This window comes from Sander lucioperca, chromosome 9 (genome assembly GCF_008315115.2).
Source record: "Sander lucioperca isolate FBNREF2018 chromosome 9, SLUC_FBN_1.2, whole genome shotgun sequence".
NCBI lineage: Eukaryota > Metazoa > Chordata > Actinopteri > Perciformes > Percidae > Sander > Sander lucioperca.
The window spans coordinates 39,041,643-39,068,262 of NC_050181.1; the positions used below are offsets into that span (position 1 = coordinate 39,041,643).

Consider the following 26,620-nt stretch of genomic DNA (forward strand, 5'->3'; position numbering starts at 1 on the left):
TCAAAAGGGTTCTAGCCTACTTCTGACTTGATTAATTCATGTGTGTTTTGGGCGTAACGCATTTACCATTCAGTGTTATCTCCCATTCCCTTTAAAGCCAGGCGCGTTTGTACCTTGGAGCATTGCTATTATGATGTTAAATTGTTAAGCAGGATCTGCTTGTGCGTGAGGTAAAAGTGTGTGAGAAGGTCACATCATAATATTATTTCACATTGTAATATTTAATTTTTATCTTCTGCATGCGTGAGTGTGCTGCTGGCGTCCTGTGTGTGTAACAACATAGTGTGCTCATAGTGCGCTGAGCCTAGGAGCATTTTCTAATGCGATGTTAAATAACAATGAAATGCTGCCTTATGATTGTAGACCAGGTTCTTTGTTGGTCAATGTGCACGATCACTTGCGCTGCCTCAAGATAGCAATACACCAGAGTGCACTGAACACACCTCCCTGTAAGGAACAAACACGCCAGAATGCACCTGACACACCTCCCTGTAAGACCAGCATGCCCAGAATGCACCTGAACACACCTCCCTGTAAGACCAGCATGCCCAGAATGCACCTGACACCTCCCTGTAAGAGCAGCACGCCCAAATGCACCTGAACACACCTCCCTGTAAACCAGCATGCCCATCGGCGCACAGATGGGCGCAGGTGCATTTACTATTTACAAAGTGGGCGCTGGACAGTCTTAAACTAGCAAAGACAGTTGCATTGGGCTACATGCTGCACTGTGCTGGGTGCAAGATAGGGCTGCAAAACTCTGTACAAAAACCTTGAGAAAAGACAACGTTTACTCCAAAATTCCACTAGGGGTAGTCAACACCGTTAAACTTCAAGACAATGACAATTGTTGAGAGATCTTCAACAGATGGTAAGAGGAGGACCAATGATGTGAAGGCCCATCCATCAGAGTATCAATGCTCTTCCTCTCTCTCCTCCCCTCTCACTGCAGACATGAAACACTGGCTGACTAACATCCTGATTCTGACTCTCTGGCTAGGTAACTATTTAAAATACTGATTGTTCTCCTTTAATCAGTCATCTTCATTGATTCATCACTTTCTCTGCACGTTCTCTCTCCCAAAGTGTAAAGGAGAAGACAGAGTGATCCAGCCAACAGGAGATGTCATTACTACTGAAGGAGAGACAGTTATCTTGACTGTACATTTGAGACAACTGATCTAAGTCCCACGTTGTTTGGGTACAAACAAGGGAAAATGATTACCCAAAGATTATGTTGCGACGTTACTCTGTAACAACTGATAATTCCAAAGCGCAGAGAGAGTTGATGCTACAATCAAGAATAAGTCAGTTCTCTGAGATCAGAAGCTCAGCTGTCTGACTTGCTGTGTACTACTGTGCTCTGAGGTCCACAGTGACAGGAAACACCAAAACTCTGTACAAAAAACCTTTGGATCAAAGACAACACAATACTCACACACATCCATAGAGGGAGTCACACACTGTTAAGGGACAATCACAAATTGTGAGATTTCTAACAGAAGAGGAGGACCAATGATGTGAAGGCCCAGATCCATCAGAGTATCAATGCTCTTCTCTCTCTCCTCCCTCACTGCAGACATGAAACACTGGCTGACTAACATCTGATTCTGACTCTCTGGCTAGGTAACTATTTAAACATACTGTTGTTTTCTTGAGTCCATCATCTTTATTACTTAATCTCTTCCTCTGCACGGTCTCGTCTTCCCAGAGTGTAAAGGACGAAGACAGAGTGATCAGCCAACAGAGCTGTCATTACTACGAAGGAGCAGACAGTTACTGTGACTGTACCATTTGACGACAAATGAGCCAAGGCCAGCTTGAGTCTGGTACAAACAGAAGCCAGGATTCCCAACAGTACATGCGGCAGCGGTACGCACATACAACGACGAGAATGCTCCGATTCCAGATAAGAAAGATTTGATGCTACATCCACAGACATCTGTCCTCTGAGATCCAGAAGCTCCGCTGTCTGCCTCGGCTGTGTACTACTGTGCTGCTGAGGCCACAGTGACAGGAACACACCAAAACTCCTGTACACCAAACCTTTGGAGCAAAGACACACAAAGACTCACACATCACCAGAGGGAGTCACACACTGTTCAAAACGTCTATATTTTTCAGGATGTAGTCGAGATCCCTTTCACGAGCGACTCAGGAGAGCTGCGCCTGTACTGACTATAGAAGAGAGAGGGAAACTTCTAGAGCAACAGAGATCAATACACAACCATCAACATACTTTATTCACCTGCGTCACTGCAGCACTGTCCGCCGGTTTCTCTGCTGTTCTTCCATCCTCCAGGTAGGTTAGATTATGCAACATGGTCACCGCACCTTTACGAAGGTGTTGATTAACATGCGTGTTATAACCAAAGTGCTTATAACCTAGTTGTCTCTTCCTTAGGTGTCAGCTGTGAAGAACTCACGGCCCGCGAGAAAGAAGAGAACAGTCAGAACGGCAGCTCGGTTACTCTGTCCTATAGATACTCCAAACAAGCTGAATATACTGATTATTTTTCTGGTATCGACAATACTGGAAACCACCAGGTGTCTCATTGTTCACTTGGAGACCGCAAAATCAACAACTTGACTGTCTGCTTCAGTGCGTGATGAGTAAACCGCAAAGGGTTCTTCAGAGTCTCCTCTGCTGGACAGTGACAGACTCTGCTCTGTACTACTGTGCTGTGAGCCCACAGTGACAGCAACCCACAGTCTCTGTACAAAACCTGACAGCTGCCTCACTGGAACATATCCACACTTCAGCTCCTCTGTTATTGAACACAGTCGCCATCAAGTGGACATGAGAACAGACATCACTGAATAATGCAATATTTCATGGTTTACTCTGATGTATTGTGCTTACAACTCATGAAACATATTGTATCCAGTTCAGTTGTGTTTGGTGATCTTAACTCTTGTTTAGACAGACGCATTGACAAGAAAGATATTTTTCGCTCTACCGTTGTCATGTTGATACGTGTTATCTTACAGACATCCTGTTGTCTTCTCCAATACAATCGTTGAGACTCATGCCAAGCATACATATGCTAATATGATGTACATGTTTAGAGTCCTTAACAAAAGGACGTCCAGGAAGACTCAAGTCACAATTTGATGATTTAGACCTACTTGTAGAAGCCATTTTCATTTTTTGTTTTGGTGGCTAGACACAAATTGGCCACTGGTGTCACTAGTGTCTATTTATTTGGGATAGAACCATTTGCACAGTAACAGGGGGGCTGTACTCGGAGAGCACAAATAGTTTTTGACCGCATCAATTGCTACACACCGCAACACTCATGGGGATGTGTAAATGTGTGTTTAGGAGTTTAATGGACACATGGATTCTTGCACATTCATCTGAGAACAGAGTGATCAAAAATGAACATCAAAACGTAGTAGGCTACTGAGCGTGTAAGGTAAGAACAGAGCGCGCCATCTAGTTTACTAGCCATAGACTGTGTGTTTCAAGTCACGTATAGCAGCCCTCAGTGGCTTTAAGCTTTAGGCTTAGCCATTATACTACTCGAGAAGAAAGACTGCAACTCCACTTGGACTTCAACACCATGAATCATGACTTCACTGGACTGAGCCTTTGACTTGAAAGACTGATACCTTTCCCCAAACTGAAAGAGGAAAAAGTATCTTATTTGAAACTTTTTCACCTATAAATTCATTCCATTTATTCTTGACATCAACGTTATTACAGTTTTTCTCAATTGCTAAAACACTAAAACCCATTGGCTGAACAAAGTTCTCAGTTGCCTGAACTCATTTAGATACTTGTGCAGTCTGTTGTCAATACCTAAACCATTTCAATGTACAACACAATTTGCAGATCTCACGATGACTTTTTCAGCCAAACTCTAAACACATCTCATTCTCAAACACTTCTGCACTCTAATGCACATGTCATCCATACTGGTAAACACAAGTGGCAACATCAAATACAAATAGAGAAAACATGTCATTGATTGAACACAACCACTCAAAATTGATTTCACTTGTTTCAATGATGTGACACAACCATATAAGTCAGTTCAGAGAGACAACAGGTTGTTTGAAGGTGGGAAGGAGAAAGTCTGAGAATGGATAGAAGAAAACAATGTGATGAGACGAAGACGAGTGAGTATGAGAGTGTCAGGGATGGATACGGCACACAGAGGCTTGCTCCCCGTTGACTCAGAGGACAATATTGCTTGTGATGTCGACGAAGTACTCTCACCTGACCCAGTCAAAAGACAAGAAGAGAGCCAGTGATCACATGTGTTACTCTTTGATTTTGTCCCTTTTAGTATTATATACTGTAGTACAGTGTATTGTAGGCTGTATACTGTACAATGATAAAGTGTATGGCCCTGAACATGTGCTTTCCATTTGTTGACAGTACTGACTGCTCAATAGATTTTGACTGGTTGCAGGTTTATAACAACATATAACAAGAATTACAGTATCACAGAGACAAAGCCAGTGAGATGCAGGGTACAGTACTGTAAAAATAGGGGTACAAGGAGGAGAAGACAAAAAAAGTTTCATTTTGCGAGAGGAGTCCGAAGTTTTGTAAATAGTGCTTGAAGATGAGTTGTGTGTATGTTTTCAGAAACATGGAGCAAGGTTTCAGAAATTGTTTTAGCAATTGAGCAAAAAACTGTATAGGAAGGACAATGATGTGAAGGCCCAGCTCCATCAGAGTATCAATGCTCTTCCTCTCTCTCCTCCCCTCTCACTGCAGACATGAAACACTGGCTGACTAACATCCTGATTCTGACTCTCTGGATAGGTAACTATTTAAAATACTGAGTGTTCTCTTTAATCAATCATCTTTATTGATTCATCTCTTCTCTGCATGTTCCTTCTTCCCGAGTGTAAAGGAGAAGACAGTGTGATCCAGCCAACAGGGAGATTCATTACTACTGAGGAGATACAGTACTCTGGACTGTACATTCGAAACCAGTGTTAGCTCAAATACATATTGTTCTGGTACAAACAAGAAGACAATGACTTCCAATGTTATTTTGAGACGTGATACCTTTGGAACAGAAGAAATGCTCCAGAGTTCCTAAAGATCGATTTGATGCTACAATCAACAAGACATCAGTTCCTCTGAAGATCCAGAAGCTTCAGCTGTCTGACTCTGCTGTGTACTACTGTGCTCTGCAGCCCACAGTGACAGGAAACACCAAAACTCTGTACAAAACCTTTGGAGCAAAGACAACACAATACTGCACACCATCCACCAGAGGGAGTCACACACTGTTAACTTCAATCAATATATAGTCTAGAATGACTTTACGGAGAGACTCAGGGAGGAGCTGAGCTGTTACTGAACTATAGAAGAGAGAGGAACTTCTATATTCAACAGAGTTCAATACACAAACCATCAACATTACCTTTATTCACCATGCTGTCACTGCAGCATTGTGTGTTTTCTCTGATGTTTATTTCAATTATTACAGGTAAGTTACATTGGCATTATTCTAAGTTTAATTGCAATGTTTCATGAATGTAATTCATTTCTTGAGTTTTGTAACACAATAAAAAAAGAGTTATCTCTTAATTTAGGTATCAGCTGTGAAGAACTCACTCCAGAAGAGAAAGAAGACAAAAGTTTAGAAGGCAGCACTGTTACTCTGTCCTACAGATACTCCAAGACTATAACAGCTACTGATGATTTTTTCTGGTATCGACAATATCCAGGAAAACCACCAGAGTTTCTCCTGTACATTTCAGGGCTTGGTTCTACAAGACGCGGAGAGTCTCTACAATCAGACACAAGGTTCTCTACTAAACTAACCGAAGAAAAGCATCTGGATCTGCAGATCTCCTCTGCTGCAGTGACAGACTCTGCTCTGTACTACTGTGCTGTGAGGCCCACAGTGACAGCAAACCCACAGTCTCTGTACAAAAACACAAGCTGACACACTGACAAGCTGCTGGAAGCTTTTTTTCCACACTGTTGCAATGAACCTTGTACCTCCACTAGAGGGTGACATTATCAAGTAGGAGGTGCACTACTTCTGAAATTACCTCAATGAGCTCCTTTCATTGTTCAACATGTTCTGCATCTCAAATAGGTCACTGAAACACAAATACAACTCTTTAATCAGTGGTAGTTATTATTTTCAGACATCAAAATCCAAAGAAAAAATTCACCTTGTGTTTTTTAAAACTTAAGAATTTCATAAAAAACAGAAGCTTCCCAACAACTCTGCCATATTTGAATTTGACCCCTCATGGCTGCAGAAGACCAAAAGATACTAAACTGTCACTTCGTAACAAGAACATTCTGAAAGTACAAAAAATGTACATGTTGCAAAATGCCAACCGCCTTGAGAAGGCCCTCTTTTTCCTTGTGTTACCTGATCAGACTGGATTCATGGAAGCTAGACATTCCTTCTCCAACACTCGTGGCTTTTTGACATAAATTCCAAGTCTTAGAAAGACACGCCTGAACTGTTATCCCTAGATTCATCAGACTCATGGGGTGAGTCTGATGAAAACTGAAAACGGTGTCTGCCTACATTTCCCCCAAACAGGCCCCCAAACACGGACACACATAAATACATACAGATAATTCTCGTTTTATTAGATAGAAAGCCTGCTTATAAGTGGGATCACACTCTTTCTGCCACTTGTTGTCTTTAGCTGGTTGTGCTTTATACAGAAAACTCACTGTCATAATACACACCATGATAAACACCCACTAACACAGTAACGGTAGGTGTAAGTGTATTACATTGTCAACAGTTGTCAGTAAGACCATGATGAAGAAGTTACACCACTACACAGTAGTACCTTCATGTTACAGTATGCTTAAATATACTTGTGATACAACTCTAATCTTACCAAGACAGATTGGATAACTACTGGACTAACTTAATCTTACCAGGACAGGTTGGATAACTACTGGACTAACCTATCTTACCAGGACAGGTTGGATAACTACTGGACTAACTTAATCTTACCAGGACAGGTTGGATAACTACTGGACTAACCTAATCTTACCAGGACAGGTTGGATAACTACTGGACTAACCTAAAGCTTTCTCCTTCTGTCTGCAGTCTTGAAGCAACACCATCATCGGCAGCTGAGTCTGATCACCCTTCATGTTGAATATACTTGTGTAGTAATGTTTGAATAAATGTTATAATAAAGATACATGTTTCGTTAATGTCTTTTTAGAGCTTGTATACCTAACGAGTTATTAAAACAGGTAGCATCTGAATATAATTATTCAGTTCGTAGTTTCCTGTGTCCAGGTCATAAGTTGATGGTAAAAATAGACATTGAAAAACAGTTTATATTATATATACACCCAAAAACTTAATGACACAGACAAACAAGTTCATTCAATGCATTTATTTTTTGAATACCAATATCTAATATAGCACATGTTGGGTACTCGTAGGTGTACAGATTCAATTCTTGGCATATTATCAAAGATGTTTATCAATATTAATAAAGTTATGAATATGGTTATTAATAACTTTATCAAATCAACAAACAATCAAAACGGGGCACCACCCTGAAACTTCAGGGGCCAATATTGAACTGTGGGATAGTCTCATTTGTCAGTGGAAGGGTGAAATCCGAGCACTGACCTGTGTTTAACCAGCAATTAATACAATAAGTATACAGATAATCACAAACAACTGCTAATTAAAGTATAGTAGAATTTATTAACTTCAAAATTATCAATGGCCAATCAATAATCCTTTGATCAATTAAAACCAATATACGTTTCTTTTAAGTACAACAAAACAAAGCAAAAACAAACCAGCATGTGGGAGACCCTCTGTGTGTGTGTGTGTGTGTGTGTGTGTGTGTGTGTGTGTGTGTGTGTGTGTGTGTGTGTGGGTGTGAGAGAGTGAGTGTGAAAGAGGAGAGGGTGACGAGGTGTAGTCTAGCCAAAGACTACAAAAATGGCTACTCTTGTGAGCTGCACAAAACTGTTTCACCCCAAGAGGGCGGTATTGATAGGCTAGGCCCAAGATTAGCCGTTAGCTCATTCAGGCTAAGCTATGTGCTACCCACAATAGGCTAGCTGCTAAGCTAACGTGTCTGCACACATGTGGTTGACAAGAGGGAGACACAGGAGCACAGAACTGTGGAGCGGTGCACGCTCTGCAGTTTATGTGACTCGCTGTTTGACCAGCTGTTCACCTTAGCGCGTGTGTGTAACTAGCTATGTGTTCATATATGTGTGTGTGAGAGAAAGGTTAGAGAAGTAGGAAAGAAAGATATATATATACATACATATATATATACATATATATACATACATATATATACATATACATATACATATACATATATATATATACATATACATATATATATATATATATATATATATACATACATACATATATACTTGGATCTAACAGTACCTAAAACTCCTCAGCAGTGGGAGAAGCAGAAAGTAGCATTTATAGCCTGAACAAGCTAGCTACATATTCAACACAACATATCAACAATGCACCGTGATCAGAGTACATTCACAGAATAGATTTGATTAATACATTACACGCGCAGCAGTAGCGCTGTATTAATCAGATCACATTAATGGTAACACAAAGTAGCAGCAATAGCAAATTACTCATTAATAAAACACACTATGTATCTCTGCCCAGACGTAAGCCTTCTTACTGTGTGTTCAGTCCGTAGGTTTCCACGAAAGAAACGGGGGTCCGTGTCTGCTCGTCAGCAGATCAGAGGAAGCTTTCCTTCCAAAAAGAGCAGAAGGGAGGGAGCTAGAGTCGACTTGAGAAGAAAAATGTTGTTTCCTTCTCCTGCAGATATGAAAACACTGGCGAGTGGTTTCAGAGGATCCACGGTGCTCCCAGCACCGAAATTAAATCCACTTTGTTTCAAAAATGGAAGTTTTAGCACAAACTTGTCGTGCTGTCGTCAACTGGAGTTGAGGTGGAAAGCATTTGTTTCTGTGTGTCATGCTGTAGTGACCAAGTCACAGGGCAAAAGACGAGAAGTGGGGGGTGACATGGAGTTTTATAGCTCAGGCCACCAGACCTGGCTCCATGCTGGTTTTATGGTACCTCTGAACCAATGGGACAGTCAAAGTGAAGCTGAAGGTGTCGAACCTTATCTGCAGGCCCCTCCCTGACGCCATTTTACTCTTCTTAGCTCCTTTCCTTCATTTAGGAGTTTGGAGCAAGGGATGTGGACTTTACCGTAGGCCAAGATCCTTTGTCTGAAAGACCACATGGTCTCTGGATCTGTTGTCTTTGAGTCACATGTTGACTGAAAACCCTTTGCTTGAAAAAGATTATGTTTAACCTCCTCGCCGGTCCCAACACACAATCTGTTCAACATCTCTCTTTGGCCTCTGTCTCCCTGCTCTGTATTCTTTTGCTTTCCCTCTTCTCCTCCTCCTCCTCATCTCTCCCTTCTGGTGATGCTAGTGCAGCGCCTGGCCCTGGTTTGTCCTCTTGGATCGGGGCAGTCAGACTGGTGCAGACTGCCCTAATGCCTCATCCATGTTGGCAAACCAGGGCCAAGTTGCTGCTGTGGCTTTTCCATCCTCAGTGACCGCCTCCGTTTGTTCCTTAGTCCCCTGTTCAAAGACAGCAAACACAAGAAAAATGTTTACCGTTATGAATGCTATAACGTAACATTACAGAACGTTATACTTACAAGGGAAACTACTCATACATTTAGTTTTCATTTAACGTTGCTAGTGAAGTTAACAAGGTGCAGCTTTACCTCCCATCCTGCAGCTAGAACTGATAAACACACCCATTTCTAAATCTCTGCTAACGTTACGCATATACAGTAACGGCTTATAGAAAGAGATAAATGCCACCAGACATTGAAATTTACAAACACAAATGGCACAAAACACAGCAACCTAGCTAACAGCCTAATGTTAAATGATAGGTTCAGTTAGCCTAATGTTAGCTCGGGATGTATCTACCTAATTAGAATAGCAATTTGTACCAGCATTAAAGCGTTAAGCTTTACATTAATGTAACACATTAAAAGTGATAACAAATGTACGGCAAACACTAAAGAAACTTACATTTAAAGGATTATTGCGCCGTCAGCGATGCTGCTCCAACTCCGCTTATGTCTGCCATTATTTTATTTTTAATGAGCCGGCAAAGCCACGCACATAGGATTGTGGGTGATTTGGGAACGTGAAGGATACACACATGCATCCTTGGAAATTCTCTGAACGAAGGACTCAGTCCTTGGTGGAATTTGGATCAGGTCACCAGACGTCGCGGTTTGACCGGGACAGTCCCGATTTTGAATTCTGTGTCCCGAGTCCCGACAAAAGCCTGTCGGGACACTAAAATGTCCCCGTTTACACCAGCAGCAGCGTGAGCTGATGTTTCCGGTGTTTCAGCCCCGAATGATTTGAGTGTAGCCCCGAATGTAACTTTGTGTAGTTTATTTTTCCAAGGCAATGCTGTATTTGTTGCTATCACTTAGCAACCGTCTCTACGTGAGGAAAGCTGTGAAAGGTGAAGTTCTCGGAGGAATCCTAGTCAAATCAGTCTAATACATTGATGTCATCAACACAAAGTTTAGGAGCACAATACTAATGATTTAGTTTGAATTTCCTGTGACGAGATGTTTCCAGTCTATGGTTCAGACTCAAACACACGGAGCTCTGAAGCAGACCTGTGCGTTGCTTAGTGTCCACTCTCGCTGTAAAATGCAGGCCAGCTTCAGGTTGATGGATGCGCTCACAGCTGTGGACATGCTGCGGCAGATGTGCTGCGTTTGTGCTCCCTTATTTATGTAGTAGTTTTGGGTTTCCACCTCCGACATATAGCAGCGTACAGCCACTTCCCTAGCTAAACTATTTGTCTCATTCAGAGACCAGAGACCCAAACGGGGCTCTGAGTCTGTCAGAAGGTCTGAGATCTACCGTATCAGCAGAGATATCACGTAATGCACAGCAGACTATGGAAATATAGTGACTTTATTCTTGTAATAGCCTATTATCACTTTATTTTTCTCAAAACATCACGACTCCTCCAAATCACAGAGAACACAGATATACTGTATTTAGAATATGCACAAAGTTTTGGACATGAGCAGAATCTTGCTCAAACACACCTGACATATTACAGTCCAGGGGTTTATTAGTACATTAACAACAAAAGACACAAAACAGGAGGGAGGAGTAACTTATGCCTAGGCTGCATGCAGTAGGGAGATAGCGTGGGTGCTTGGGTGAGGTCACCCCAGGGCCCCGTGCCAATAAGGGCCCCCTCAATCACCGCCGATCTTCTGTCGCTTGACGAAAACAAGGCACCGCCAAGTGACATATTATAGATCGTTAGCTGAAAGAAGCTACCACACATTAGCTGGTGTTGTGATAAACCAGCTGTTCTTATCAAACGTAACAGTCACTTAACTCATGGTAACATCGTAAACCGGCACAACAATGACAATTACCAGGCAACAAAACACTACATTCTAAGCAGACATATTAAAAAACGAAATTTATGAAGATACATTTTGTATTTTAGAACAAACGGCAAACTTTCGTTATTTCCTTCTGAGTCAGTTTGACAGTATAACCTTCAAATGCATAATGCAATTGTGTGTCTGCTTCTTTGACAGTGGCAGCGCCATATATATATATATATATATATATATATATATATATATATATATTTTTTTTTTTTTTTTTTTAAATAATCAATAATGAAGTTACTGTCTGTGTCTATGTCTGACCTGGGCTGGCACATGCGTGCACAAGCACTACGGTCAAGTGCAAAGTGTCCCGATTTTAGTTCCAGGAAATCTGGTCACCCTAAATTTGTAGGATCCTCGAATATTGGAACAGTCCTTCGACGGACTTCGATGACGTAGCATCCTTCAAATTCTGGCTTCGGAGGGTCCTTCCTCGACTTTGAGAAACACCTACAGAAATGGCACATCCTAAAATGGTATAACAATGAATACATGTTTAAACAGGAATTAATTATTTGGGTAAATTTAATTTATTATAACTCTGTTGTCTACATTTGGTGAAGATTGCTTTATTACTTGTTTAGGACTCGAAACACAAAGTTAAGGAATTGGACCTTGACTTAGGACTTCACTCAGCACATCCTTGTCTTGACTTGGGACGTCAGTAAAGTACTTGAAACTTAGTTGTGACTTGCAAAACAGTGACGTGGTCCCACCTCTGTCCTCAACAGATGATAAAGAGGAAGGACCAATGATGTGAAGGCCCAGATCCATCAGAGTATCAATGCTCTTCCTCTCTCTCCTCCCCTCTCACTGCAGACATGAAACACTGGCTGACTAACATCCTGATTCTGACTCTCTGGCTAGGTAACTATTTAAAAATACTGATTGTTTTTCTCTAATCAGTCATCTTTATTGATTCATCTCTTCCTCTGCACGTTCTCTTCTTCCCCAGAGTGTAAAGGAGAAGACAGAGTGATCCAGTCAACAGGAGATGTCATTACTACTGAAGGAGAGACAGTTACTCTTGACTGTAAATTTGTGACTGACCAAACTCCTACTTTGTACTGGTACAAACAAAAAGAAAATGATTACCCAAAGATGCTGCTACAACGTTTCTCTGTAAAAACTGAAAATGCTAAAGCGCAAGAGAGAATTGATGATACAATCAAGGACAAGTCAGTTCCTCTGAAGATCCAGAAGCTTCAGCTGTCTGACTCTGCTGTGTACTACTGTGCTCTGAGGCCCACAGTGACAGGAAACACCAAAACTCTGTACAAAAACCTTTGGAGCAAAGACAACACAATACTCCTCAACATCCACTAGAGGGAGTCACACACTGTTAAACTTTAAGACAATCACACAACAATTCAACCAATATCAGAATCATCCACCAAAGGTCTTATTATTATTCTCTGGCCCTGCCCACTGACGTTTGACTCAACCAATGAGATTATTTCTGTCTCCAGAGCAGAAATATTTGAGGAACTAAAAGCAGAATCAGCTTGATGTTGAGAAGAAGAGCTGCACATCAGAGAGGCTGTTTAGTTTTTCATTCTACTGCAGTGGAAGAACATTGTTCATCTGCTGTCTGTTTGGCTTTAACAACTCCAAAGACATGTTGCTTTACCTGTTTTTACTTTTCTCTCCCTTTATAGGTGAGTGTTAGAACAGAGATCAAAGTCTCATACAACCTGCTGTATTAACCAGATATATAACTAGAGGTTTATCTGTGTAAGTTAATGATAACTGATGTTAATAATACTCATGTTGCAGCCCTGGGTTCCTTGAACAGCATAAAGCCAGAAAGTACTGAAGAACATGTTGCAGAGGGCAGAAACATCAACCTGACCTGTACATATGAGGGTGTTATCAACAGTATCCAGTGGTACCGACAATACCAGAGATCCAGACCAGAGTTCCTGCTCTACATCACAGAGGGAGGATTGATTTATCCAACTGGTTCTGATTTCTCAGCTCACATTGACAAGAAAGGGAAACGTGTTGATCTGGAGATCATCTCAGCTAAAGTGTCTGACTCTGCTGTGTACTACTGTGCACTGCAGCCCACAGTGACAGGAAACACCAAAACTCTGTACAAAAACCTTTGGAGCAAAGACAACACAATACTCCACAACATCCACTAGATGGAGTCACACACTGTTAAACTTCAATATTTTTCATGATGTAGTCTAGAATCACTTTACAGAGAGTTAGGGAGGAGCTAAGCTGTTACTGAACTATAGAAGAGAGAGGAACTTCTTTATTCAACAGAGATCAATACACAAACCATCAACATTACCTTTATTCAACATGCTGTCACTGCAGCATTGTGTGTTTTATCTGATGTTTCTTTCCATCCTCACAGGTATGTTAGATTATGCAGCATGAAAAAGTTCTATTCCAATGAAATATGAATGTGAATCATTTATTGAGTCTGTTTCTATATAATAATAGAGTTATCTCTTCCTTTAGGTGTCAGCTGTGAAGAACTCACTCCAGTAGAGAAGAAGAGAACAGTTTAGAAGGCAGCTCTGTTACTCTGTCCTACAGATACTCCAAACAAGCGACTGGTGGTGATCAGTTTTACTGGTATCGACAATATCCAGGAAAACCACCAGAGTTCATCATCTTTCACACTGGAACGCAAAATGAAACAAACTCTGGAATGTCTGTTTCAGTGACTGAGGATAAAACCAAAATTATTCTTCAGATCTCCTCTGCTGCAGTGACAGACTCTGCTCTGTACTACTGTGCTGTGAGGCCCACAGTGACAGCAAACCCACAGTCTCTGTACAAAAACACAAGCTGACACACTGACAAGCTGCTGGAAGACTTTTTTTCTACACTGTTGTACTGAACTTTGTACCTTCACTAGAGGGCGACATTATCAAATAGGAGGTGCACTACTTCTGCACTGTGTTCAACCATTCAGTCAATAATAAGTGCTGCTGTGAAGAGTACAATTCTCAGACTGAATGTTGAACATCAGCTAGTTTCTCCTGTTGATTTAAACCTTGTTGTAGAGATGAAACATTGGCTGTGGATTATTCTTGCTGCTCTTTTCTTTGGTAAGATACAAAGAACAATATGGTTTCATTATTTTCTAAAGATTTATATAAACTGCAGTTCAGATCAGAAATCTCTGACCAGTTGAGCTGTTTCTGTCCAGAGTAACAATGTACATTTTATAGAGTTCATATTTTCCACTTTTTTCTCCTTTCAGTTTCATGAACAATGTTAGTCTAATGGGTTCATTCTCTCTACTTTTTTCAGGATTGATAGCTGGAGATAAAATCTTTCCTGTAGGACATGAATTCAGTGAAAGAGAAGGAGAATCTGTCTCACTCAGATGTGACTATGAGACTAATGAAGAATATATTGAACTCCACTGGTACAAACATCACTCAGACCTTCAGGCACCTCAGTTTATACTCTGGAAAGGAGCAAAAGGCTACGCATCATCCAAATATATCCCAGATAAGCTAAGATATGAATCCAAAACAACAAAGAAAACAACTGAACTGACCATAAAGAGACTAACCCTGGCAGACACAGGTCTCTAGTACTGTGCTCTAGAAACACAGTGATACAAAGTGTAGAAGAGGCTGTACAAAAACCTGAACACAGATATCTGACTACTCTTCAAAGAGGAGGGAAGTGGTATTCAAACCACAGCTTCCTATCAGATGGATTCTGATTATTCCAGTTTTATCAGAGTCCCTGTGGTTACAGCTGCTAATGTAACACTGTAGGAGGATTCACATGAGCAGCAAATCCACATCAATGACAAACCAACTGTATGATGGTTCAAACACAAGACACCATGACAACAAATAAATGGACACTGACTTACCTACTAAATCCTCTTCATACCCTGTGGGCCATTAGGCCACAATGAGCTCCTTCCATTGTTCAACATGTTCTGCATCTCAAATATAGCAGGTCACTGAAACACAAATACAACTCTTTAATCAGTGGTAGTTATTATTTCAGATATCAAAATCTTAAAGGTCCAGTGTGTAACATGTTCAGTTGTTCATTATCAAAATCTGTGTTGCCTGTTCACAAACTTGTTGTTTTCATGAATATTTACCACCACCATCAATTCCAGTATTCCTTTTGGCTTGAAATTTTCAATTTGCACTGCACGAAGTGGGGTAGACACTCCATAATCATGCGCCATCTTGAAATACGTTAGCCAGTAAGGGACATACTGCTCCACCTTTTGCGTTTTCGCTGTCACATGATAAACTCACAGGTGCTGATAATGCTGCTAATGGGTATACTTTGAAGAAGGAAACATGGAGGACCACATATTATCTTAGTAAATGGAGTGGGACAAAAAAAATCTACCGGGAAATTTCATAGACCACCGGCCCTCGGGGAGCGGGGGAGAGTCTGCCTCATGCACGTATTCAAAATCCAAGTTTCAGGAACTTCGCCCAGAAAAAGAAAAAGGATATTGAAAAAAGCAAAAGACCAGCTTTTTGCGTGAAGGCTACCGTAGCTGTAGAACTGCGTGGTGCGAGAGAGTTGATTGCAATGTACGATCTTAACGCTAGAAATTCCTACACACTGGACCTTTTAAGAATTTCATTAAAACATAAGCTTCCACAACAACTCCACCATCTTTGAATTTGACCTCAAACAGCTGCATAGGACCAAAAGATACTAAACTGTCACTTTACATTCAAGAAATATTCTGAAAAGAGCATAAAATGTAACATGTTGAAATATTAAGTCTCGGTTTAATTTCAAACTCTCTAAAAAGAAACATTAAAAGGCATGTACAGGTTCACTACAATTACCACCTTTTATATGTTCAAGAACAAAGTGAATCTGCACCAGCTGTAAAACAGTAAACATGTCAGCTGAAAACTACAAAGACCACTTCATACAAGATAAGTTACACTAAGAAAGGAGAGAGACACAACATGTGTTAGGTGTAAAGTTGTCAGTAGGTGGAATAACCCAGGGCTGTGAATGAGCCCTGTCACTGTGATCAGGTTCCTCCTTCTAATCCACCAACTTAGTGTTGATGAAGACTAAACAGAGAGATCACAGCCTTCTTTATACTTGCTGTAGCTCAGAGTTACTCCACACTGCAGATATGAAGCCTCTGTTCATCTCAGTGTTGCTGGCTGCTATGAGCCTTGGTATGAACACAACTCTGTTTCTTTGATATCAATCCAACATTGATATGATTCTTTAACAGCACACTGATTCTGTTTGTTGCTGTTTTACAGAATGCAGAGCTCAAAAAGACAACGTGCTGCAACCAAAAGGAGATGTGACTGCTACTGAAGGAGAGGCAGTAACACTTGGCTGTCAATATAACAGCAGTTCAACTAATATTAATCTCTTCTGGTACAAACAGGATGGAAACAACAGCCCCAAATTCATTCTGATGCGCATTCAAGGGGATGGAGGGAACACAGCAGACGAGTTCAGGGAGAGATTTTCATCTACACACAATTCCAAGTTAAGATCAGTCCTCTGAAGATCCAGAAGCTTCAACTGTCTGACTCTGCTGTGTACTACTGTGCTCTGAGGCCCACAGTGACAGGAAACACCAAAACTCTGTACAAAAACCTCTGGAGCAAAGACAAGACAATACTCCACAACATCCACTAGAGGGAGTCACACACTGTTAAACTACATCTTTTTCATCATGTAGTCTAGAAATACTTTTACCTTAGAAGTGTAACTGAGAGAAATGAAAATACAGAGCTACGAGAATATGGAGAGTACGGTACTAAAACAGTCTCATAAGTATTTGCAACTTGTAAAACACAATTCACAATTGAATACAGAGTGATTTGTATTCGTAAATCTGTGTTGTATCTGTGCCTCTAATTTGTGACTTGTGAACTACAATTCACAAATGAATGTAGAGCGATTTGTATCTGCAAACGCAATCCACAAATCATTTGTAAATGAACTTAGTATTTCTCAATGTAAATATATGTGTAAATCTCCTTCTATTCGTGTGGGTACTTTTGAGACTGTTTTTCCGCGCCGTTGTTGCCACTTAACAATTTGTGTCTCCAGTGACGATCCCAGTGTTCTCCAGTAGATGGCGGTAATGCAACACTTATGGATGCCACCCACTGTTAAACTACATAGAAGCCCATGAAGAAGTCTTGTTGAATGTTTCAGAGACGCTGGCAGAATCTACTTGACGTTCCTCCGGGTAATTTGATATTAATAGGGCTTTGTCGTCAAATAAATTACATTTATGTTTTCAGCATCATTGTTGCAGTGCATTTACAATTTGCTTTATGTTACATTCACGTTCTTGTAGAGTGATGCTAACTTAGCTCGTTAAAGTCAGCCCTATAACATGGTCTTTGTATGGAATTGACAGTCTGAAATTTTATTAAGCTCTGCTTAAATTGTTAGTGGGCTCAGTTGTAAAGCTAGTGAATATATTTGGCATCATATGAAACTAGATGATCTAAGGAATCAATCGATGATGTTGCAAGTTAAACTATGAAGAATTTAAATTTAATAATTGCTCGACATATTGTAAATGTTTATTAGTACAGTAATTGTCACGCACCGGGTTAAATACAGTACATGCTGTTCCTTTATTCAAGACTAAATGTATGTGCAGTTGTACACCGTGATAAAACATGATAGCCTAGTTTAATCTAAAACTGAATCTGCCGTGTTTTACAGATCTGACTGACCACTGATGAGGTGTACTTGGACCCACCAGACTCTCCTCACAGTATGAGAAACCATCAGGGGGAAGTTATAGCTCGACAGGTGTCACTTCTCAACTGCTCAGTATCTAAAGTATCAACAGCTAGTGAGGACTGTACTGTGTCCATAGACATTGATCAGGCTGTGTAAAATGGACTCGTTTCACAAAGTAACTTAGAGATTTTCACTTGAAGTTTTTATTTGTCTGTTATTGTCATATCTATGCTGTGAAATGTTTTTCAAGCTGCAGATTAGATTTAATACCCTTTCAAAATACTTTTTTTCATTCATATTGTCGTCTGTCAAACAATAAAGTTGAACTTTTAAACAAAGGTTTTGTGTTGCTTACTGTCACTATTACCTGTCTTAAAGGATTACATTTTTATAGTCAGGATGTTAAATGGTCTCAGTGTTTGACCCTTCTACATGCATTAAATCAGACATACAGTGTATGTATATATATATATATATATATATATATATATAACTTAGGGAGCCTTACTACTAAACTTTAAAATGACCAAACCCTGCTTAGAAATAAAGCACTTTATTCATAGTCAATGAAATGGAAATATAAAGTGTGTATACATAATGTACACAGTAGTACATGTTAACTGTCCAGATCATGTCCTCCACCAGTCTAAAGGGTTTCTTGTCTAATGAAGATGTGTCAGCTGGTAGTGTAGGCTCTCAGGTCACAGAAGTCATCCTGTGGATACTGAATCTTTCCTGATGCTGCTGTGTTGTCTTCAGACCATCGCTTGGCAGAAGTATGGCACCTGTCCCACAATACCTTCATACAGTGAGGAGAGTCTTGTGGGTCCAGGTAAACCTCGTCAAACAGGTGATCAGGACAGCATCTGATCAGTCAGATCTGTAAACATGGCAGATTCAGTGATCAAACTATCATTTTTTTATCAGGGTGTACATCTGCACATACATTTTGTCTTACAGGAGAAGCATGTATTTAACCTGGTGCATGGCAACTAATGTACTAATAAACATGGTTACAATATGTTGAGCAAATGTTGAATTTTTATTCTTTATAGTTTAACTTGCAACATCATCTGAAATAACAGTGTAAAACATGATAAATTATTTTATTCTGATTTCTTGAGGTGAGAGAGTCCTTTGAAAATGGCTTAACTTTGGAACCTTATTTTATACATCCCTGTTATGGACAAGCAGGACATGGTTAGTATTAATGGATTTCTTAGATCGTCTAGTTTCAAATGATAGCAAATATATTCACTAGCTCACCTACAGGTTTAAGGAGTGCTTAATAACATTTAGGACTGCCCATTCCATACAAAGACCAGGCAAAGCACATGTTACAGGGCTGACTTTAACGAGCTAAGTTAGCATCGCTGTTCAAGCTGTAGGCTACAAGACCGTGAACGTTAGCACGCTCCAAAAAGTAGTAAACTGTCACTGCTGCCATAACAACACAAAGCAAATTGTAAATGCACTGCAACAATGATGCTGAAAACATACATGTAATTTATTTGACGACAAAGTCCTAATAATATCAAATTACCCGGAGTAACGTCAAATAGTTTCTGCCAACCGTCTCTGAAAAAATGTACAAGACTTCTTCATGGGCTTCTATGTAGTTTAACAGCGGGTGGCATCCATAAGTGTTGCATTACCACCATCTACTGGAGAACGCTGGGATCGTCACTGGAGACACAAACTGTTAAGTGGCAACAACGGCGCGGAAAGATTTACACATATATTTACATTGAAAAATACTAAGTTCATTTACAAATGATGAAATACAAGTTACAAATCAGACACACGGACACAGATACGCATTTGCGGATACAAATTGCTCTGCATTCATTTAAAGGCACAGATACAACACCGATTTACGAATACAAATCACTCTGTTTTCACTTGTGTTTTACAAGTTGCAAATACTTATGAGACTGTTTTAGCAGCATAGAGAGACTCAGAGAGGAGCTGAGCTGTTACTGAACTATAGAAGAGAGAGGAACTTCTATATTCAACAGAGATCAATACACAAACCATCAACATTACCTTTATTCAACATGCTGTCACTGCAGCATTGTGTTTTCTCAGGTATGTTAGTTTATGCAGCATGAAAAAGTTGTATTCCAATAACATATGTGAATCGTTTAATGAGTCTTTTACTACATGATATATATAATAACACAGTTTAGAAGGCAGCTCTTTTACTCTTTCCTACAGATACTAAATTTGATGATCAATTCTTCTGGTTCTTCTTTCACTCTGGAATGCAAAATGAAACAAACTCTGGACTGTCTGTTTCAGTGAGTGAGGATAAAACAAAAATGGATCTTCAGATCTCCTCTGCTGCAGTGACAGACTCTACTCTGTACTACTGTGCTGCGAGACCCACAGAGACAGGAAACCTACAGGCCCTCATTTCTGAAACTTCCATATGACCTAAAACAGGCGTACGACGGGCGTACCCCGATTCCTACGCAAAGCCAAGGCATTTATCAATTTGAACGTGAGCGTAGGCTGCGATAAAATCTCACGTCTGGTCTGAACTCGTGTACGCAAGTTTTCGAGTCAGTGTGGAGTTGCGGTGCAGCATATAATCAGTTTAACAGGAGAAGGAGAAGTCATCAGTTGATCACTTATACAATGGCAGATCTGGCTCTTTTAGAAGACCTCTTTGCGCCGGTACAACAGTGCACACGAACGTGCACGTGCCATGGTGGAGCGCTCCATCGGATTGATTAAGGGCAGATGGCTCTGTCTTGCATCACGGGGGGACCCTACTATACACGGCAGAAAAAGTCTGCAACATTGTTTGAGCCTGTGGGGTTCTCCACAACATCACGCAGATAAACAGGATGCCATAAATGTAGTGATGGAGCCAGATGACCTGATGCCCAGAGAGCAGTGTCCAGCACAGCCCCAACTGGGGCTATATGAATGAGACAGGATATTATTCCTCGCTTTTTAAAAAGGAATAGTGTTATGTTTGGCAATGATACTCAACACAGGAAACATGACGATGCACAACATTTTTATTTATTCTTCAGGTTTTTGTTTCTCTTTTAAAGTGTCATTAATGGCCACAAGTGAACAATGTATTTCTGCCATTGACCGAGTTATTTCGGCTTGTTTTTTCAGCCCCTCTGCTATTAGGAGACAGGGTCGGGTGGTGGTCCAGCACGGGGGACGGAGGACACGCGCTCTTCCTCACAGCTGTTGCCTCATTCTGACTCACGAAAAAAACACTAGTAAAATAAAAGACACTGCATAAACTCTACTGTGTGTTTATTTAAATATAGGTACACCATGTAGGCCTAAGAGATTGCAATATAAGCCTGTATTACTATTAGAACTATAGCATACATATGTCAAGGGTGTATAAATTAAATAATCTTCAGCTGGAGTCTGATTTACTACGGCAACACTGTTGACTGCATCAGTGATCTCTTTCCATTCCACATTCTTTCTACAGTCTTTAATACCAGTTTTCAGGCTGACCAATAGGACACACGTTGGTGCAAATGAACCTGAGATATCAGGGTTTCAATCTCCACCTCTGAAAAGTGCCGCTTCTTAGCTGGATTACATCTCACCATGTCGTAAATTGTAGGGGCGAGGCCTCAAAACCGAGAATATATTGGGGCGTGATATTTAAATTACGATCGTTTCCAGCCGCTGCATTTATCAATGTACGACCATTCTTATGCTCTGATTGGTGTGATACGAACGTTTCATGAATCACACGTGAATCTTACGTCGTAAGATGATTTCTGGTTTCTAAGTTAGGTTGATAAATGAGGGCCAAAGTCTCTGTACACAAACACAAGCTGACACACTGACAAGCTGCTGGAAGCCTTTTTTTCTACACTGTTGTAATGAACTATTTAACTCCATTAGAGGGTGACATTATCAAGTAGGAGGTGCACTACTTCTGCACTGTGTTCAACCATTCAGTCAATAATAAGTGCTGCTGTGAAGAGAACAATTCTCAGACTGAATGTTGAACATCAGCTAGTTTCTCCTGTTGATTTAAACCTTGTTGTAGAGATGGAACATTGGCTGTGGATTATTCTTGCTGCTCTTTTCTTTGGTAAGATACAAAGAACAACATGGTTTTATTATTTTCTAAAGATGTATATAAACTGCAGTTCAGAGCAGAAATCTGTGAATAGTTGAACTGTTTCTGTCCAGAGTAACAATATACAGTTGACATTTTCCACTGTCTTCTCCTTTCAGCCTCATTAACAATGTTAGTCTAATGACTTAATTTTCTTTACTTTTTTCAGGATTAATAGCTGGAAACAAAATCTATCCTGTAAGAAATGAAGTCAGTAAAAGAGAAGGAGAATCTGTCTCACTCAGATGTGAATATGAGACAACGATCAACAATCCTGCACTTCACTGGTACAGACATCATTCAGACCTTCAGGCACCTCAGTTTATACTCTGGAAAGGAGCAAGAGAACTTAGTAGTAGTGAATATATCCCAGATAAGATAAGATATGAATCCATAACATCAGTATACTCAACTGAACTGACCATAAACACACTAACCCTGGCAGACACAGGTCTCTACTACTGTGCTCTAGAAACACAGTGATACAAAGTGTAGAAGAGGCTGTACAAAAACCTGAACACAGATATCTGACTACTCTTCAAAGAGGAGGGAAGTGGTATTCAAACCACAGCTTCATATCAGATGGATTCTGATATTTCCAGTTTAAACAGAGTCCCTGTGGTTACAGCTGCTAGTGTGACAGAGTGTGTGTGACGTCACCCATTGGTTTGTGCAGAGCTGCTCGGAGTCGTCGAGTTTGCCTTTATGGGCGCTGCCATCTTGGTTGCATTAAAAACGGATGTGAGGATTTTTAGATGAGAGGGAGGAGCTGGGGAGGAGTTAGGGAGGAGACTGACTGATGCTGTGAACGCTGTTTACACCCACCTGCATCGGCAACCTGGCCGCTACTGCTGCTAACAAAGTTAGCTTACATAAATCGAGGTAAGCTTAACAGCTAGCTACATGTAAAAGTAATCTTAGCAGCTCATTGCATACATGTCCACAGTTATATTACATATAAGAGGAATAACACTGTAAAGTATATGTATCTGATTGTATAAACTGTCTGTAATGTTAGCCAGAAAAATGAGGAGTTAATTAACGTTATCTAACTGTTCTATCCCCTCGAAAACTTTAAATCCATCCATCATCACTAGTTAATCTGTGTGATTTCTGTTGATCAAGATTAGTTAAAGACCTTAAAACCTATTGATCTATATTCGTGGAGGAACAGGGCATTGTCTCTCAGTTCTTCCATCTTGTTCCCAATCGACTGCACATTGCCCATGATCATAGACAGAATGTAAGGCCGACATCTCAGTGATTTAAGTCTTTAAAACTCAGCCAGATTTAACTCTCCTGCATCTTGTTATCTCTTTCGGAAACTCTTGGAAATCCTCCAAAATAGCCAGTGACCCACTCCGCCATTGTTGCAGGCCAGCTCCAATGCCTTTCAATTCAGCAGACGAGTAACAAACTCTCAAGGCATAAAACCCTCCAATGTCCAAAGACTGCAAGAGGTATGTGCAAAACAGCAAAAACCAGCACTTTTTGACATCCATCACAAAGTCTAAAAATAGCAATAAAAAAATCTAAAAATATAAAAGTCTAAAAATAGACGGGAAGGCGTGGTCTGCCACAGGAGTAGAGACCGTAACCGACAGATGAAAAAGAGGAAGGACCAATGATGTGAAGGCCCAGATCCATCAGAGTATCAATGCTCTTCCTCTCTCTCCTCCCCTCTCACTGCAGACATGAAACACTGGCTGACTAACATCCTGATTCTGACTCTCTGGATAGGTAACTATTTAAAATATTGATTGTTCTCCTTTAATCAATCATTATTATTGATTTATCTCTTCCTCTACATGTTCTCTTCTTCCCCAGAGTGTAAAGGAGAAGACAGAGTGATCCAGCCAACAGGAGATGTCATTACTACTGAAGGAGAGACAGTTACTCTTGGTTGTACATTTGAGACAACTGATCCAAGTCCCACGTTGTTCTGGTACAAACAAGGAGAAAATGATTACCCAAAGATGCTGCTGCAATGTGTAAAAGCTGATAATTCTAAAGAGCAAGAGAGAATTGATGCAACAATCAAGGATAAGTCAGTTCCTCTGAAGATCCAGAAGCTTCAGCTGTCTGACTCTGCTGTGTACTACTGTGCTCTGCAGCCCACAGTGACAGGAAACACCAAAACTCTGTACAAAAACCTTTGGAGCAAAGACAACACAATACTCCACAACATCCAGTAGAGGGAGTCACACACTGTTAAACTTCAATATTTTTCATGATGTAGTCTAGAATCACTTTACAGAGAGTTAGGGAGGAGCTAAGCTTTTACTGAACTATAGAAGAGAGAGGAACTTCTTTATTCAACAGAGATCAATACACAAACCATCAACATTACCTTTATTCAACATGCTGTCACTGCAGCATTGTGTGTTTTATCTGATGTTTCTTTCCATCCTCACAGGTATGTTAGATTATGCAGCATGAAAAAGTTCTATTCCATGAAATATGAATGTGAATCATTTATTGAGTCTGTTTCTATATTAAATAATAGAGTTATCTCTTCCTTTAGGTGTCAGCTGTGAAGAACTCACTCCAGTAGAGAAAGAAGAGAACAGTTTAGAAGGCAGCTCTGTTACTCTGTCCTACAGATACTCCAAACAGCGCTGGTGGTGATCAGTTTTACTGGTATCGACAATATCCAGGAAAACCACCAGAGTTCATCATCTTTCACACTGGAACGCAAAATGAAACAAACTCTGGAATGTCTGTTTCAGTGACTGAGGATAAAACCAAAATTATTCTTCAGATCTCCTCTGCTGCAGTGACAGACTCTGCTCTGTACTACTGTGCTGTGAGGCCCACAGTGACAGCAAACCCACAGTCTCTGTACAAAAACACAAGCTGACACACTGACAAGCTGCTGGAAGACTTTTTTTCTACACTGTTGTACTGAACTTTGTACCTTCACTAGAGGGCGACATTATCAAGTAGGAGGTGCACTACTTCTGCACTGTGTTCAACCATTCAGTCAATAATAAGTGCTGCTGTGAAGAGTACAATTCTCAGACTGAATGTTGAACATCAGCTAGTTTCTCCTGTTGATTTAAACCTTGTTGTAGAGATGAAACATTGGCTGTGGATTATTCTTGCTGCTCTTTTCTTTGGTAAGATACAAAGAACAATATGGTTTCATTATTTTCTAAAGATTTATATAAACTGCAGTTCAGATCAGAAATCTCTGACCAGTTGAGCTGTTTCTGTCCAGAGTAACAATGTACATTTTTAGAGTTCATATTTTCCACTTTTTTCTCCTTTCAGTTTCATGAACAATGTTAGTCTAATGGGTTCATTCTCTCTACTTTTTTCAGGATTGATAGCTGGAGATAAAATCTTTCCTGTAGGACATGAATTCAGTGAAAGAGAAGGAGAATCTGTCTCACTCAGATGTGACTATGAGACTAATGAAGATATATTGAACTCCACTGGTACAAACATCACTCAGACCTTCAGGCACCTCAGTTTATACTCTGGAAAGGAGCAAAAGGCTACGCATCATCCAAATATATCCCAGATAAGCAAAGATATGAATCCAAAACATCAGATAACTCAACTGAACTGACCATAAAGACACTAACCCTGGCAGACACAGGTCTCTACTACTGTGCTCTAGAAACACAGTGATACAAAGTGTAGAAGAGGCTGTACAAAAACCTGAACACAGATATCTGACTACTCTTCAAAGAGGAGGGAAGTGGTATTCAAACCATAGCTTCCTATCAGATGGATTCTGATTATTCCAGTTTTATCAGAGTCCCTGTGGTTACAGCTGCTAATGTAACACTGTGGGAGGATTCACATGAGCAGCAAATCCACATCAATGACAAACCAACTGTATGATGGTTCAAACACAAGACCCCATGACAACACATAAATGGACACTGACTTACCTACTAAATCCTCTTCATACCCTGTGGGCCATTAGGCCACAATGAGCTCTTTCCATTGTTCAACATGTTGATCTGCATCCCAAATAGACAATGAAATACTAACCAATAAAACTCTGACATCACTGGTAGTTTATATTACATAACATCATAATTAACAGAAGAACTCAGTAGAATCACATTTTTACCACCGAAGATATTACTAACTTAAAGTGATGGTTCGGAGTAATTTCACCCTAGGGTCCTTTGCACAATGACCTCGAGCCAAACACCCCCTAGAAGTTTTTTCACCTGGATCGAACATTGGTCAAGTTAGCGTTATCAGCTGGTTAGCTTAGTGCAGGCGCTAACCAATCCAGGTTTGTATCTCGTAAATTACCCCACTAATAATGCCCGAAATGATACCAAACTTCTACAGTAGTACAAATAGGTTATGTAATAAAATGTATAA

General features: G+C 40.3%; 1 protein-coding gene and 1 long non-coding RNA gene across 5 annotated transcripts in view; both read left to right on the forward strand.

Moving 5' to 3' along the window:
* The window catches only part of si:dkey-154p10.3 (zinc finger protein 135), a 307,986-nt gene that overhangs the window by 149,695 nt on the left and 131,671 nt on the right, over nucleotides 1–26,620 (forward strand). The gene's annotated exons all lie outside the window — the stretch shown is intronic.
* On the forward strand, nucleotides 18,686–26,085 carry LOC116056352. The gene is made up of 3 exons (XR_004106557.2): nucleotides 18,686–19,038; nucleotides 20,458–20,460; nucleotides 26,075–26,085. It is a non-coding gene; the product is annotated as an uncharacterized LOC116056352 (long non-coding RNA).